The sequence below is a fragment of the Lonchura striata genome, chromosome 9, assembly GCF_046129695.1.
Source record: "Lonchura striata isolate bLonStr1 chromosome 9, bLonStr1.mat, whole genome shotgun sequence".
NCBI classification, from domain to species: Eukaryota; Metazoa; Chordata; class Aves; order Passeriformes; family Estrildidae; genus Lonchura; species Lonchura striata.
Window position 1 is genome coordinate 22,177,387 of NC_134611.1, and position 18,944 is coordinate 22,196,330.

The window sequence follows — 18,944 nt, forward strand, 5'->3', positions numbered from 1 at the left end:
ATTGGAAAGGGAATTCTTCATTTGGCCCCTTGAGTCAAATGAAGAACTTGGCAGAAGTAGCTCAGAAACCAACAACAGTCTATTGCCTAGTGTCACCACTGAGGATGTCCCTAAATGACAAAAGCACTGCTGCCTCTGCTCTGCCACAACAGGAGTAAGAGTCAGTCTTGGCAGACCGTAACTAAAACTTGCCCATTCTGTCATCTAGTAGGGCTAAATATGACCCCACTCCCATTGAAATCAACCATAAATCTTCCAAGCATCAGAACAAGAGTGGACTCACACTAAGCCATATCCTGCTATTTTAAATCTATCCTGAAATTCTTCACAGAAGACTTTCAAAATTACAGATTATTTCTCTACACACATTTTGAGATAGTTCAGAAATAAAAATCTTTGGTAGTGACAACAGTGTAAGACCTATTCTAAGGCAGCCTGCACCAATGAAGTTGAGTAGATCTCTTATCCTTCTTGATACACTGCCAAATTAAAAGCCCTACTTGAAATACCATCTCTCTTCTGTGAAAGAGGTTTTTAAGGTTAGTACTATGATTGTTGAATTCTCAGAATTCATTGCTTCTGCATGGTTTTAGAAAATTTTCTTCCAAAGTTTGAGTAAATCTCACACTTTTAACATCAAATTTCCTGAGTATTAAACCTAAGGAATTAACAGCAATTGAAAGACAAGAGCTCTTGCCTATTCAGCTCAAATTTACTATTACTACTAATGCTAAAACAAATCCATTTTTCCCATTTTCTTTTTTATAATCCATGAGAAAGATTCCAAGAGTATGTTGTGTCAGTTTCCTACTGTTTAAGCAGACAAATTTAATTTATTAATTTATTACGTGTATTTGTACCTATATTTCTGAGTCCTTAAAATGAGAGAAGCTAGTCCAAATTCTGAAGGATTCACTAGCTTACTCTGATACTTTAACTCATTATGCTTAAGGAGGTAGGTTCCAACAACAAATTATCAAAACTACTGAGGACCTACAAAATCTTCTGTAAATATCTACATCCAGGACATTACAGCAGAAAGATTCTCAAGTTTTGGTCCAAAAAGTCCTTAGAACTTCAAATTCCACATATGCCACAAGGGTGACCACATCAGCTAGCTCTTTTGAAAATGTTGGCCATACTGTAGAAGTGACCTCCTTTAACAAAATAGTAACAAAAAAGCTGCCTATATTTGGGGGACTGTGTAGAAAAGTGTAGAACACTGATTTTCATATTGATCTTCTTATTGATAGATATGAAGTGTTAACACAAATAATCACTTATTCCAGAAATGTGAATTATTTCATCAGCAGAAAACTTCAGAAATAACTAACTTGTGGTTTATAAACCTAAAGCAACACTATAATAGTAATCCAAACTGTAATATACTGCTGCAAGGATAATTATTAAGGGAAAACACAGCTGACATTTTCTGATTTATACACACAATCAGAGATGGAGTCCAAGGACTGTGACATAATTATCTTCATGCTAACAATTTTTGTAAATCTCTTGACAGAATTTTAGCTAATTTTAAAATGCCTTCTGAAGATTAGCACTTAAAACTGTTGGGGAAAATAGCACAATTTATTAGCAAGGGTATAATTGTAAACCTTCCAAATACTCATTGTGAATATCATTTAGACAGTAACTCCTGCTTTAGCAGCTGGTATATAAGACTCCAGTTTATGGAATCTTGAAACAACAGAGAGAGTAGAATCTAATTAAACAGGCTTACATGCCAAAGAAAAATATTAAAAACAGACTAATAGTCAATTGTTATGAATTTGAAATAGCACATCTTCTTTTGATGTGAACTGTGCTTTATTTCAATGAAACCTAAACATTCTTAGCAGACTCCTCTCTTGATTTGGAACAGACTGTCTTTCTATACTGAAACAACACAAAAAGCTAAATGATTCCATTGATCTTCTTCTCAATGACTTAAGCTCCCATCTGCTATAGAATAAATGCAATGTATGTAAGTCATTTTACCCTAATGTTATTCAAGAGCCAATAGCTGTATTCCATACAGGAAGCCTCCTGAAACTGTCTTCATACTGAGCAACTAAACAAAACTGATGCCATTTGCCAGAGGGCCTTACCTAAAGAGCAATCTTAAAAACTAACACATAAAAGGACTGTTTGATCATACCTGCAACATATTATCATCTTTGCAATGTCTGCTTACTAAATTCCTTCTTCCTATTTGCTGTGACTCATTCTCAAGTGGTTCTTTTTCAAAAAGGGGGGAAAGAGCAGCTTTAAACTGCTAACTGACCAGTTGTTCTCAAAGGAAAAACATATCTTTAAAAAAAAAAATTTAAAATACAGACATATTCCTAATATCTGCAGAAAGTATATTGAGCCCTCAGGTATTTACATAACATTTGACTGCATGCCATTCATAATACAAGAATATTTGTTATAACATTTTTTTTCATTATGTGATACAGCTACATTGTCCAGACAAGGTCTTAGGAAAGTATAAGTATTAGTACATCCAAAAAAACAGACTTCCAACAGAAATCTAGCCTAAGTGTTAGTAATAAAATAAGAACCAATAGCAAAATCACTACATAGAATTGTGGCATGCTTTAATCAATGCCTCATTAGCATAACCATGTTAATTTTCTCAAGATTTTTTTAGCAGTAAATTTAAGACACTAAAAATAGCACACAGGCAAACTCAAGAACAAGTATCACATTTTCTCCACAAACAGGAATATATTGTTAATACAGGATTGATACCAGAAAATACTGATGCATGTACTGATTTCCAGAACTGCCAGTGTGGAGTTTTGGTAATAATTATTACAAAAATACTACAGTTAAAACAATTGTAAATTCTTAAATGAAAGCAGACAATTTGGGATTTTTTTTAACTTTTCCCAGTTTAAAGTATGGCACATTTAATCCTTAAAGATAGGTAATCATACAGAAGTTAATTACTTGTTAAACATAGTTAACACTTTCGTTTGCAATTTTACTGGGACTGTGAAAGATGTTCAGTGCAGAGATGGCATTCTGCTAACTTCCTTTTCATGCTGCTTCATGCAGAAATTTCAAGTGGCAAATTTATCACAGTCTTCATGTTCACATAAGGGTATAGTATCTTGCTTGAATTCAACCTGCTGTAGTCAGAGCAGATGCAGACACCACGTGTTTTGGCAATGGATAACACATCAGATAGTAGTGATACACGGAGGGTGAGAAAAAACATTCTGAAAGGACCAAGCATGCAACAAAAAAATCGTAGACTGAGGAACTCAGAAGAATAAAGAGCTACAAAAGATATGCAAGAAACCAGAGGCACAGCTGGAAATAATAATAATGGAGCAGAGAACACAGGTGATGCCACTAACTAGGTAGGACAATTTATAATGCTCCTTTCTCTTGTGACTCAGCTTTAAAAGAGAGAAAAAATGTTCAGGGAAAAAAAAAAAAGAAAACCTTTGCCTCCCACATTTCTTTCTCTTTGAAAAACAAATGTTAAACTTAATCAGCAGATGAATAGAAGACTTGGCAACAAACTACTGGTCTGCCTGCATCTGAAGGGACAGTTGCATGACTGCTTCCCTTTACGGGACAGGGTTCAGTAGCAGAGAACAATACACATCATGAATATCAAAAGCTTCATCTAAACACTGTTTCTTTTTTAATATAGTTGTAGTCCTGCTTTTTCCTCTTGGAGAGCCTGGTATTCTCAACATGAATTTACAATCTAATTCTTTAAGAGCATTAAGTTTAAATAAAGAGACACAGGTTCTTCACAGAATTTCTAAATATACTATTTCTACTTGATAGTGAAAATATAACTAATGACTAAGAAAAAAAAATCCCAAATGCTATACTCCCTTCCACTCCTATTACTTCCACATACCTCAACCCTGCTTGCTCTTCCCCTGGGATTCTTTACTCTGCTTAGATAAATATTCCCTTGACTCATTCAGATTAAACAAAATGAGACTATGCAGGTAGAGACCAGACTCATATTGAGAATTAACATTTACAGAGCTCATAACCTGGGAAAAAAGGAAGAATCTTTAAAATGTAGGTAGAACTGTACTCCTACAGAACAGATTATGTTCTTGACCTTCAACAAAGACTATAAGGAAAAACATACCCAAAAGCCCTTCGTTCTTTTAGAACCAAAATGATCAAGAATTGAAGGAATTAACCCCATGTATTTGAAAGTACTAACTTAGAAGATACCTCTTATTTTTCATGCATAGCTAAAGAATAATCTAATATGAAAGCTTTTTTAAAGATAAATTTACTATTAAATGCTTAAACACCATCCTGAAACAGTATGGTCCTGCCTTATGTAGTGGAATAAAAGCAAATTATATGTAACAAGCTTGCTTCCTCAGCCCAGGATGCCACCTCTCGTCTCCTACATTGCACATTTTATTGTCCAACAGCAGTATTTTTCAGATAGAAAATTCTTTGTCGTGGCCTTTCATTGTGCTGTTGCCTCAGTATTTAACAAAAGTAAATAAATTTTTCTCCCAACCAGTTCTGCAGAAGCTAATCTTCTTCCACCATTTCTCGTGGTTTCACATAAGAGTCTTGCCAAAACACCTAGGTTTGGGAGGGGTAGAGTTAATTTTCTTCACAGCAGCTGCTTGGGGCTGTGTTTTGGATTTGTGCTGAAAACAGTGTTGATAACACAGGGATGTTTCAGCTATTGCTGAGCAGCATTTACTCAGCATCAAGACCCTAAGCAAGGATGCTGGGAGTGCACAAGGATTTGGGAGGGGACAAAGCTGCCCCCAGCTGCCCAGAGGCATATCCCAGTCCATATGCTCAGCACATAAAGCTGGGGGAAAGAGAAGAGGGGAGGTCCAGAGTGGTTACTCTCTGCAATATGGTTGAGTGGGCATGGCAGTATGAAGGTTGGAGGTCATCAACTTTTGGTTGGAGGTCTTTTCCAACTTTATTTATTCCGTGATGGTGTTTATCTTCCCAAGTCCCCATTGTGTGCAATGGGGCCAGGCTTTCCTGGAGGTGGCTGAACACCTGCCTGCCACAGGAAGTATTGAATGAATTCCTCACTTTGCTTGCATGTGCAGCTTCTGCTTTATCTACTCAACTGTCCATGTCTCAGCCCAGAAGCTTTCTCACTTTTACCCTTCTTATTGTCTCCCTCATCCCACTGCAGGATGAGAAAGTGGCTATGGTGCTTAGCTGCCATCTGGGGTTAAACCACAACAGCAAGGTCATGCCAAGGTCCTTGTCTCCTAACCTTACAGATCACATCTTAGATCGCATCTTTCTATTGCCAGTTTTAGAAACACGTGCACCACCCCCTTCCACATACTACTTGCTAAATTGTGTGCTCCTAATTCTCTCCAATATCTAAAAGACTTCCATAACATAGTACATAATATGACTTTATAGAAGAAAAATTACAGCTTATTTTTTTTTCTGAAGATACGTGATTTGTCAACTCACTTATATATCTTCCCCTGCATGTCTCCTGTCACCTTCAGATACTTCTGAGTTAACACACAGTTAAGAACTTAAGAGCTGAGGTAACATTTTGTTGGGTGTTTGCAAAGGGTGCCCACAGCTAACAAATGAACTCTATATTTTTTTATTATTATTATTTTATAATTATTTAATTATCTGTCTGGAAGAAGGAGTAGGAAAAATCCCATCCTCTGTCTGCTTGACTTAGGAGATCAAAACAGCAACATGTGTAATACTTCAGCGTTGTGAGTGAAACAATTCCACAAAAAATATTAAGATATCATCAGGTATCTGACCAGGTAAATTATCCAGAGGAGAGTATATACACTTATATTCTGGGTTACTGTGTTATCAAAAATTACCATCAGTATCACATTGCTACTTAAGTAACAGTGCCTTATATAGTAGCAATGAAACAAAATATGAAACTGAGACTAAATTTCCTCAGAGGAATAATTGGGAATATTCAATTCACTTGAGAAGTGTCTATCCAAGTAAAAGAAATAAGTACTAGAAAAAAGACTGCAGACAGTAAACCACAACCCTTGCATCAAGACTTTGGTGCAGCTGTGTCACATGTGTTAGCATTGTTTTTCAGATTTTCCATCACTATCATAGCTAATGAAAACCTGAAGAATAAAAATAGCAATAATTAAATAATTTTATAATAAATATTGTAATAATTAAATACTTGTATAATAATATTAATTATAATAATAATAATAATCTGAAGTTCATTCACAAAGTATGGATACCATATGCAAACACCCAACAAAATGTTACCTCAGCTCTTAAGTTTTTAACTGTATGTTAACTCAGAAGTAACTGTAGGTGACAGGACACATGCCAGAAGAAGATACATAAGTGACAAATCACATATCTTTGGGCAAAAAAATAGGCTGTAATTTCTCTTCTATTTCCATTTTCTTTGAGATTCAAAACACATGTCCTTTTGCTGAGATGTCCAGAAAAGCCAAGTATTTAAGCACATTTTATATTAATTGCCATCTAAAATAGCTAAATCAGCTATTCTGATTTAGACTTTTCTAAAATCTGTTTTCAAAATACTATATAGAAAAAAGATTGTGCAAAAACTACTATAATTACATGCATCCCTTACCGTGCTTAGTAATGACTAGTATCTCAAACCTTATTGCAAAAGACACAGTAAGACAGCGACCTCAGACTCTGTAATATACACAGTCAGAAAAAACAAATGGAAGTGGAAAATAAAAAAAAGGAAAGCATGAATAAGAATGCAGAAAGACTCACAAAGCTGTTTAATAGTCAACACAACTATAGCTTTAAATATCATGCATCAAGACAAGTTAGTCAAAACAAAAGCTTACACTCACTGCTAAGAAAGTTAAGTCTTGGTGGGGACAGTGTGGGAAAGAAACAACAAAGTAGGACAGTACAAACACTTAAAATGCCTTTTCCCTCTCCAGAAAAATTTCAGAAAATCAGAGGTATGAGGCTATTACAATGGTTGCAGATCCTATGAAGTTATCACTATCTGTTGTGACACCTATTTACAGACATACAGGCATAACCAAAAATGAGGGAAAACTGCTCAAGTAAGTGCAAACTTCTTTGAAGATACTATGTATGTTTAACAAGCTTTAGAATCTTCCAGAAGAAATTTAGGAAAATAAGTAGTACTATTTTCTGTAAGAAATCATGTGAAAAATAACTTTCCTATACACAGAAATGAACAGGGCTCATGTGTAGCTTCATCTTCCAGCAAGGCATTCAAAAGAGCATTAAGAGAATGCTGCTGTAAATGCTGCTTGTTTATTCACATGTAGCTTGAGAACAGGATCCAGGATAAATATATTGCCTCAGGTCTCAGTTCCGTTTACAGTGTTAGAGAGGAGCACTAACTACTCAATACCACACTATGGCACTATGCACTCTTCTGGTTCTGTATCCCATTTACTGTCTTCTTTGTAAGGTTTTTTACTTCTTTGGAAGCTTTCGTGTCTCAATCGGAATAGCTTTCTCCCAAAACCTTCTGGCCTACCTTCAGACAGCTCAGGCTGCTGTATTCCCCTTCTTGTTAGTCTCTTGAAAATTGCTATGTTCAAGCTGAGGTGAACAATACAAATATGCCCCAAAGCACCAGCCAAGCACCTTCCCAGCAATTCCCAAGCAATCGGGGCCATATAGAGCCAAGATACACCAGAAGAGAACTGCAGTACAGGACTCCTAGATTTAAATTTGGCTTAGCAGTGTTTGGAGGACTCTAATTCGGGTCCTACAAACAGTGCTCAAGACATTTGAGCCAGGTAGCACAGCTCCTGAGCTAATTAAATGGGTCTCTCAGCCAGGCTGACTCTGGCACAGAATCTTCCTCACACTGCTATGCTATTCAAGCCTATAAATGGCTCCAACTATTTCAAATTAAGGCCTTTTAATTCCCTGAACACTGCACAGGACAAACCTGCCCCTGCTTATCGTGTTTAACTCACAGAGTATGAACAACCCACTCCCTCTGTGCAACCAGTGCTTGACCTAGCACCCTTGGTATAATCACCCACATTTTTTCTATAAAATGCAATAACCTAGTTTTGAAAATGCTATTTCCAAACAGACAGATTGAATAATTTCTAAATAACACTGAAACTCTTACTTTAAATTATTTTTCCTCTCTGGGAAACATATTGGACTTATTAATCAGGTCCCAGCTCCTAAGTGTCACTGCTACTATTGCATATGGGCTAACAGAGTAATAGGAATAAACAGAATGATGCAAATCAAAAAGAAACAAAAATCATTCTTTTAACATCATTACAAATTTCTCCCTTTTCTTCTTGAAGTCATTTTTATCTCTGATTTTTAATTCTTATTCCTATGCAGCAAGCTCCCAGTTCCCCTTGTGTATAAACTGTTTGAGCTTTCAATTTTTAATTTTTCTTCAATAATGCCCTATCTTTTCTATTCTCTTTTTTTTTCATATCTTGGGTTTTTTTCTCTCCTGCTCTTATTTCCTCATGCTTGTTTACTTTTTCTCTCTAGTCCTTACTAATTATTTCATTTCTCTTGGTCATTTAATTATGTGTCATAGCTTTTCCTTTCTTATATTTTTATATTGCATTCCTTTATTCCACTCCTGCAGCTCTCTGATTTCTATGTGCTTGCTTAACTATTACCCAAATGGCTCCAAGCAGGACACACTCAAACTGAAGAATAAATAAATTAAAAGAAAAATACTATCTGTGGCCATGCGGTGTTGCCTAGCAACACCCTGTAGCTCTCCACAGCTTTTCTAGAGCCCTGGTGGCAACAGAGCTTTTCAGACTTATTGCTACAAATATATGCAAGATCCTTCTCACATTGTTTGGCCATTCACTGACAAATAAATGCAGAAGAAAACAAATTAAAAAGAAAACTCCAGAGAAAGCATCAGCAACAGCACAAGAAATGGCTACACACCTACTCCGATGCCCACTGCCCTCTGGTCTCTAATGGACTCTGTAAAACATGTTCAACTTTTATGTTATTGCTCTTCATCAATACTACTACTGTTACAATCTTTGAGAAACACAATGTAAATAAGATTTCTTATGCAATTAAAATGTGTTAAATTCAAGCAACTCTTAATAGTTACTGTGGATGCATTAGTGGCTGAGATTCATTGGCTTTTTCTGACAGCTTTATTCCAAAAATAAAGCTAGCCTGCAGATTGTATAGGGTAGGAAAAATGGCCCAAGCATGGTCAAAAATGAAGTGGAAGGACAAGGAAATTGAAATTTGTCCCCAAAAACTATAGATTCAATATTAAAAGACATTCAGTATTTATTACTTCTAAATACTTCAGATATGACAGAAGTCAAAGCAAAGTGAATTCTCCCACACTTCTCTTTAAAATGCAAGTTTATGGGCTCTGTCTTCAAAAGTTAGAACCAAATGCTCATTAAGTCCACACTTATCAAAGTATTGATGATTCACCATGAGCTGAGTTACAAAGATTCTAAGCTAGTTTCACCAAAAGTCCTTTTTTTTTGTTCCACAGCAGTGAAAGACTTCTTTCACCAACCACTTCTGAGAAAGAAAGTGAATGAAATGATACTTATGCAAGGAACTAGAACTTTAAGGATATTTGGAGTCTTGGAAGAGAAGTCAAAAACTAGAAATGCTAAAACAAAAGATAACTACATCATTTAGCCAAAAACAAACCTACAATGAAGCCCCACAAAATGATGAAAATGTTAACATTGTATTTCTGATGGGGATAAAAAAATCAGCATTCTTGCTTAGAAATTTTATATATAGCTAAATCAGCCTCCAAGCCATTTAATGTCTGCATAGCACTTGCATCAGTAGCAAGTGAAAAGAAAGCAAATCAGAGACCACATACCTCAAAAAGATATTTAACAGCATAAATCTACATCTATCAGCTACAACTTGTTACTTAGTAAAGACAGGTTGCAAATGATCCACACAAATAAAAAAAGGACAGAAACCAACATTCGGGTACACAATTAACTTCATTGCCTGAGTAATGTTCATAAAAACAGAAGGCTGAAGTAAGGCACACAGAAGAACAGAAGAACAGAATAGATCATACAGACCATAAAACAAACACAGGCATGGCACAGTCAGGCACTTATATTTAAAATGCCTAAAAAAGGTTTCAAAACTTGATTTGGCTCCTGCACATGCATGCAGAAAACCCAGTTTTAATTACACTGTCAGATGCTGTTTTACATAGAAGTGTTTCATGATTTAGAAAACACAACAGAGAAGGCACACCTAATCATTAGCCTTTCAACTTTGGGCTCAGTGTGCAGCCTTGTTTACTGGCCACTAACCAGATCCTTACTTGAAGGCAGACCATTTTTCCCCATGAAAATGTCAATGTTCACTATGCATCTGATGAGATTTAAAAGCAATTTTTTCTACATAACCCCTACAGTCCAAAACATGAAAGCATACAGGAGACTATAAGTGACGACTTGGACAATCACAGCTAACCGCTTGTTTTCACATTCATTTCACATTCAGATTTTCTTACCCAGTTCAGGGAACCATCACCCTCTGATCAGCTGGTATTTCTAAATCTTCTTTTTGCTTAATTCCAGATATTAGGCTCCTAGTCATTCTCATCCTCAGCCCTTGGCTGTACATCCTCCTAATTGCACTATTAAATTTATTCTTATCTTTTTTATTCTAAATTTCAGCGTCACATGGTTCTTTATGATGTTGTAGTTCCTTCTGTATTGACAGTACGTGTCAACTTTCTTGTAACATGCTCCTAATATTTATGTCAAGCTCATTAATGAAAACATTAAATGTTATGAATCTGAAGACTGATCCTTCAAAAAGCTCTGCTAAAAGCCCAGCAGATCTTTTTTAAGCACTTCTCACTCTCATTTCCCCTCTAGCCAGTTCCTTATCCATGCTCCTATTCTAATCTAAGCAGATGACACTTTATTATTAATTGGCAAAAATAAAAACCCAAAATCCTTGTTAGTGTGTCACAATTTATCCCCAAGAATAAAGCCCAATATGCCTTATTCTATCTTCCATTTTCCCTAATGCACTTAATAAATCTCTGCTTCAAATTTTGTTTTCGAAGTTTTGCATGCTGCCAGTATGAGACCAACAGAGAGAGAGCTGCCCATCAGTTCTGTGTCTTTTAACACATGCAAACTGCATCACCTCTTCTTTAAACAAGAACTGCTCTACTACAAAGCTTGTAATTTCACATGTCAATTTTTCTGTGATAATTTTATGGATGTTGTTCTGTTCCTTTAACTTCAAACATAAAACACTTCAAGTTTTCCTTCTGGCCTGTCAGGCATGATTTCCACTTCTGCACTTTTCTCCCCCTTTTAGCTACCTCTTGCTTTATTCCCATTTTACTGAAAGTAGGAACAACAATTTACAAAGACTTCAGACAATACCTAAGATACTTAATCCTATCTTCACACTGACTTTGCTTGTTCTTTTATTTCTTTTAGTTTAAACAGCTTAAGAATCTTCTACTATTTGTTTTATATAGCTGAATAACCTTTTACTATTTGTTTTAATTTCTTTCACCCAGAGTGACTCAGCTTGACTTTTGAAAGTTCTCATCTTTCCCTCTACATTTCCTGCTTTGCCAATCAATCTCATTTGTTTCAACTCCCTATGAGCAATCCTCATAGTCTTAACTTTTTGAAGTTGTTTTACAGTTCAGTGTGAAACTATTCTTTACAAATTGGGATTCAAATTACAAATAAATTTTGGATATTTCAAATACTAATCATCTTCTCAAAATTAATGTTTTTGAACTGTCTACCTTATTCTATAGAATTTATATTGAACTAACTTTAAAAAAATATTGATGAAAAGTATATTCTGTATTTATTCTATGACTTCATCCACTTGCTAAAGGGTTAAAGTCCATTCAGATCTATATCAGAATTTATAAGATTGGTAAGAGTTCATATTGTTTTTAAAATTCTGTGTTTATGATTAAATGACTGTTATTAAGCTTGTCAGTTATCACATCAAAGAATACTTGCATGCTACCACTATTAGGATCTGTGGTTTACAGGCTGCATTTAAAAAATCAAAGTGTCTTACAATCAATGACTTACCTCTGTAATAGATTACAATCAATTCCAAGTGCAGAAAGTGATGAGGGTAAAAGAATGAGGATGGAGAACTTCAGAAAATATAACTTCTGGTATGTCTCCTGAGAGTTATACTGGTCAGTAAAGAAAAACAGGAGAAAGGGCAAACCCTACAGAAATTCACAAAGGGGAACTATTCCTAAGCAAAGCAAGTGGAAAAAAAAAAAAAAAAAAAAAAAAAGGAAACAAACAAAACAAAAACTGACCCAAAAGACTGTTCTTAGCATGCCTTTATGATCATACTATGCCTCCCTCAATGGCCTGGTAATCAAAATCATAAAAGCAGGGAAACTATGACACATACCTAGAGTAGACAAATTTCTAAATATAAATGAACTGCATAAACACTGTGGGAATAAAACCAGAAAGTTATGCAAATTTAAGTTAAAAAGGAAGAGAAAAATTGTAAAATGATAGTAAGAAAACTGTTCCATATACATGAGAAGAAAATGAAGAGAAGTACAGATTATGTGCAACAGAGCAAATAGGTGATGCAGAATCAACAGCTCTCCCTGCTCTCTTCATGAAAATAGCATGGTATAGCCATAACTACAACATAAAACATATATTTTTAACAAGAACATCACATTACAGGCTTGAGCACAGAAAAAAAATTATTTATTCTTTTTAATCAGACTGATTCAGCTCATGTATCACTGAGTCATCAAGGAACTAACTGAAGCAATGCATGGAACACTATCAATTGCACTCACTAGAAGGTTTGTGGTTCCAAAAGGTCAGAAGAGACAGACATCATGCTTCCCTTTACAGAGGGGGACTGGGGGAAGGGGAAACAAAAAAAAAAAAAAAAAAAAAAAAAAACAAACAAAAAAACCAAAACAACAAAACAAAAAAAACAAAGGAAAAAGGTGAAAACAGAAATCATACCCCCAGGCAGAGAAAATTAAAAACTTACATTGTGATATTAGAAGCGCCAACATGGGCATGTAAAATCAATGTTAAATCAATGTTATTTTCTTTCTTTCAGAGGATGAAGGAACTCAAGAATAACTGGCAGAGCAGATGTGGCAAATCTAGAATAAACTTCTTCCCCCCCAATTATTCCACAGCCCATTTTCATAAGCCAACTAAAAATGGAGACTAGATTAAAAAAATATCCAGTGAGTGTGCAACTAACTGAAAAACAACAAGGCTGTTTTCTATCACCAAAAAATAATCTGAATCAAGATGATTCATGATTCACCCAAGACCTTAGTGACTTGCTTAATTGGAAAACATTAATGTACTAATGGCTTCTACTGTCATAATGTTTGGTGGAATAAGGAAAACAGGGAAGGAAGAGATACTAAACATTTCAAAAGGCAAGAAGAGAATTTCAAAATCAAACCAAACTAATGGGTCAGAATTTGGACCATAAATACCAGATAATCCAACACTCTTGCAGAAGGAACAGCACATGTCTGATGGCCTTCACTATAGAAGAGGGAAGACTAGTAGAGGAAAGAGCAATCTTGGTTTCAGCATAGGCAGTAACTTACAAAAGCAAAAGAAAAAAAAAAAAGGTGGGAGTAGAAGGTCTGAAGAAAGATAAGCTAGTCTTGATATTTTTTCTGTTTTCCAAAAAAAAACAGTGTAAGAGGGCACCTCTATCTCCATCCAGTAACCACAGGAAAGTACACAGAATTCTACATCTGAAAGAATATACTAAGCAGAAGTTGAAAGTTGATAGTGAAAATGGTTTCTGATCCTATCTCTACCCTGATTTGCTCAGCTTTAATGAAAGGGAATGAATTGGACTTACCCAGAATTCAGTACTTTAAGCAGATAAGCATTTTTCATTTTGTCATATAATTCTGTGCAAAGCTAAACAATTTGCAACTCTGAAACACTTCAGTTTTGAAATGATTGAGATCAGAAATATACCTGGGACTAAATGCTGCTCACTAAAAAGTGAATGCTTCTCTATAGAAGAGGAATCATCCAATATCAAATAAGAGGAACACCAAACGTGAAGAACTCTGAACAGCAGCAGTTGAAGGGTTGGAGGTGGTTTTGCACAGCACCCCAGAAGAGCCACAGGGTGAGAAGGAATCATTTGTGCAGTACTAAGAAATCATCTGGCACAACTTGCCATCACCCAATATTTGCAATTTAATACACAAAATGTGCATAAAACCACTAATTTGTTACATCTAGGCAAATTAGGAGCTATTGAGATATTCTAATGAAAACACGTTAAGACATTGAAACTAATATAAAACATAAGATTCAAGGAAATTCATAATGTGCATTTCTTAGAGTCAGTACATGTGATATCATATATAAACATGTAAACCACTTTATTCCAGTGAAAGGGTTATAAATGCCAGCATATGCTATCGATAAGAGAAAATGCAAAGTAATTAGTTAATCTAAAAAATGCATGAGTAGAAATTTGACTGCTAAATGATTAAACTGGTACATTTTAAAATGCGTATTAATATTTAATTATTGACACTATGAGAAAAGAGAAAATCTCTTGATGTTACTTCTCAGCTCTTTCTGATACTCAGCAACACATGTATTATTCATATGAATAGTTTGTGCATATACAGTCAATCACTAGTTAAATAAAAGAATCATTCTCAAATTCCCTAATCACCTCAATAGATCCTAACGCAATATTTTCCACATTTGGGAATCAGAGCATTTTATTTAAGAAATCAGTCTGGCCATGATGAATACAGCGCAGCTCAAGCAGACATCAGTTCAAAGAATCAGATGTCAAAGTGCTCCCTCTAATGTCCCTTAATCATCACACCAATTAGTGGTTGAATAGTGATGTGATTAAAGAGACTGCTGCTATCCTATACCTATTCAGACTAGTAGAATTCTACATATGTTCTACCAATTAATGTTTGAATAGAGCAGCGATTAGAGAGACATCTGCCATTGTATACCCATTCAGAAAAGAGCTAAACTTGCATATTCATATGTAATGAAGACAAAAATAAATATTTGCAAAGGTAAACTATACGTTTAGATTATAAATATAATTGAGTTGATTTCCTTTAATGAGTGTTCTCTATTTTACAATATTTGGGATTATTTTTTATTTATAAATACAGAATCATCAATACATGTCTAGAAATTGACAAATTATTCACTGAAAAAGCATTTATTAATTAAGGCTCCTGATTTCAGGCCTTCGGTGTACTGGGTTTTCTATTTACTTGTTTGCAATTTACACTATTTCTGCTTCAATCCATCAGTTATTTGCAAAATGCTAACTTGATTATTCTGCAAGCATGATACATGATTAGGCACAAAAATCACGTGAACTTTTTCCACCTCACTGGAAGGCAACACTTAGAGTAACAGCTGATTATAGCTGAGAAAGATCATCTTGTTTACAGATTTTTCTATGCAAGCCTGGACATTTGTACATCAAGAGGTACTTACATACCTTTTTTTAAAAAATTTCTTTATACAGATGTTTATATATAGCAATGACAGACACAGAAATACTATCCAAGGGAAAAGCACTTAGACGCTTTAGCAAGCTCTTATTACTACTGTTTTAAGGGAGTACTCTTGTCCCCTAAACGTAAAGAGCAACATGAGCTGTTACATCTTGCCATGAATTGCAGATCTCAAGCTCCATCATTAACACAAAGCAATCTGGTAGTTGCAACTTAATGTTGCACAGAAAAAGACAAGGTGAAGAATTTGGTTATTTGGTTTTCTCTAATTGATGGAAAAAATTAGAGTACAGTTAAAGTCTCTTTCGCAAAGTGAGCACTTGCCAAAAAGAAAAATAAAAACAAAACAAAAAAAAAAAACCACCAAAACCAAAAAGAGGTGAGTATCAAAATTATTCTGTTCATGGAAGAGAGGCTCTTTTTCCACAATGCTGATCAGGCTTAGCACATGTAAGGACAAAGAACAATGCTACTACTGCCAGAAAATCAATACTGTTACAGGCTATGGCAATTAGCTACAAACCAATTTAAACCCCATTTCCTTTTCACCTTCTTGTAGTGTTGAAATACTTCCAGCATTTCCATCTGGAGCAAATGTTACAATTATTTCTAAATGCAGAAATTGAAGCAAGTCTGAATACATAGGTGGATCTATATCAATTTCTCACCTATCCTTAGTAGGTATCTACAAGATTTCATTACCAAAAAGAGTGGACTAAAATATCCCACTGAATTCTCCAGTGGAAAATCAATTTATAAAACTTGTGGAGGTGAATTTCATTTAAATTACAAACCTGCACATGTACAAGTTAAAACAAAATTTGTCTCATAATGCTTAGAAACCCTATTCATAAAGCAAGGAAACAGTGTGCTGGGTGCAATGCAAATGCACACAATGTTGCCTCCCTAGTTGGCGACCTAAATGTAGGTAAGCACAAAATACATACAAAAATAGAATTATAAAGAGTTGGAAACAATAAATAAAAATATTAAACCAAAGTCTAAACAATCCTGAACTACTTAGGAAAGACCTGAAATCAAAGCAAATCTTCACAGTTTCACAGTTGATCCCTTTGCTTTTGTTCTATCTGTAAATTGATGATCTAACGTGACCTAAATTTTGCACCCTTCTTTAATGCTTACTGTTAGAACAGCCATTTCAAAACTCTTCTACTTTGAATTTTTTCTGGACAACAGAAATCTTTGTAACCCCAGATAACTAGAGGCATCTATTTATACCCCTTTTCAGCATGACTCATAAGAAACAAGAGTGTTAATGCTTAGTTCTAACACTGTTACTGAGGATGACACAGAGTTTTCCTACTCTGATACAAATCTGAGTTAAAATTTCTGAAGGAAAGCTGACTAATCTTACACCTAAAGCTATAAATAATTTTTACAGCAACACTTGGTTGCTAACATAGTAAATAAACAATAATACCCATTGAAAGCATAACTGAACCTTCCTCTTGGAGAATACCTTTCCAATGCTGAGTAAAGATATTGACATTCCATTCCCACTTCAGAACTCATTAAATGGTAATTCAAAGTGTCTCAGAGCAGGCTAGGAGTTAAAATTTCACTTGTTTAATTATTCTGAAGAAATATGTAAGTCTGCCATCTGGAAGTTTATTAGACATTACAAAGTCACTGTGTGCATGCCTCAGCAGATGCAGCTTTTGTTCAGAGTTTTGAGGGCTGTTAATTTAATTAGTTTTGTATTTTCATACTCCCACCTTCCTTTCAACAGTAGTTCTGCAAAGGCAGCATCAGAACAGCTTTAAAAGAATCCAAAGTTAAAAGTCAAATTCAGATTTTAAGGAAATGGAAACAAATAAAGTTCATATGGACCTCAAATGGAGGATGATCTATTCATTAGCAGGCCTACATATTATCGCCAGTGGCTCTTCAGACCAAAACAGAAAACTGCTCAATGAATCCTTTCCTAAATTAGCTTTCTTAATTTAGGGAGGCAATGAAAGGATTCAACCATTTTATTTTTTTATTAACACCACGCAACAACAATGATTTGGAGAATGTAAAAGGTCTCTTATTTTTTAGTGATGTCTTTTATGCAATGGGAGACCAGACAAATATTTGATATTTTTCATTTTTCAGGGCATTTTCTCCTATGGTAAGCTAATAGTAATCTATGTGGTAAATCTTATACCATAAGAGTAAGTTACATATCTCTGAGCAAAGAAAAGTTTGTCAGTTTTAAAAACTAGGATCATTGCCCATCTAAAAATAAGGACTATCTCTTTACAGGTCCTTCTAGCACTTTACATTTCCTATAATAGCTTGCAAACCAAATAATATGATGTTTCTACCAAATAATACATAATAAGGCAGTTTTAAAACTACTCGCAATGAAAGTAGTTATATCTGCCCATATACACATTTGTTTCTTTCTAACACTTAATTCTGTAAACTGCGCCCCATAAGCAGATTCCTGTCAGGACAGGGTGCTAATAACTACACAGATCTCCAGGTAGTACTGCAGAATTATAAAACCAAGTTGTTTATTAGACTCCAAGCCTATGCCAAAACATCATCCTACAATATTTGACAACGTTCAGAATTTCTTTCAACTGAGAATCCAGACAAAGCCCACAAGCTAGCAATAAACCCCAATCCACAGTGTTTGCACAAGTCAAGGTCAGACCTTGGGAATCCAGAAATATTTGAGACACCATGAGGTGTCTACACAGCTAACAACAGGAACATGGAGAGACAATTTCTAGAAAACAATGCACTTTCAAAATCAACAGCAAATATCAAACACTTTATGAGTCAACTGAATGAAAAAAAATCAAGCAAGGCTGACACAAAGAACAGCTCAAGGATAACAAAGTGATTTGAAAGCCTAGACACTTTAGGAAATGTGTGTTAACACACCCATTAGTAAAATATTTCTATGAATGTTACAGTTTAACTAACCAGAATAATTTACATTGAAACAGCTAATTAGGTTACTACAGATACCCAGCTGCCCTGCTGCACGGATACCTGAGCTTCCTAACAAACACCTTCTGAAAACAGAGGAGTTTACAGCCTGGTATTGATTTCAGGTCACCTAAAAACATGACAGTGTAAACTGCAGCTGCCTACTTGCTAAGCAGCCCAACATTCTCTGCAGCAGAAACAGATAGTTGTGGGCACTATCTGCATCAGACATCCCAAAATAATCATTCAAGTTCACAAACATTTCATGATTTTAAGAAACTGAGGAACTTTTCAGCATTTTTGGTTGGGTTTGTGCTTTCTTGGGTTTTGGATAACATATTTTAATTACAAAGAAAATTAACTTCCTACCTGAATTTTCCTTTTTAGTGTGAGAAGGTGTTTTGACAACACTATGAAAAGACACTAATACGATTATGCCCATAAGGAAACTAGTACTCTACCTAAAAGGTTTCTGAAT

The 18,944-nt window shown here is 35.1% G+C and overlaps 1 protein-coding gene across 9 annotated transcripts in view; it reads right to left on the reverse strand.

Annotated features, from left to right (window-relative positions):
* Nucleotides 1-18,944, reverse strand: part of DPYD (dihydropyrimidine dehydrogenase) — a 336,858-nt gene that overhangs the window by 293,849 nt on the left and 24,065 nt on the right. The gene's annotated exons all lie outside the window — the stretch shown is intronic.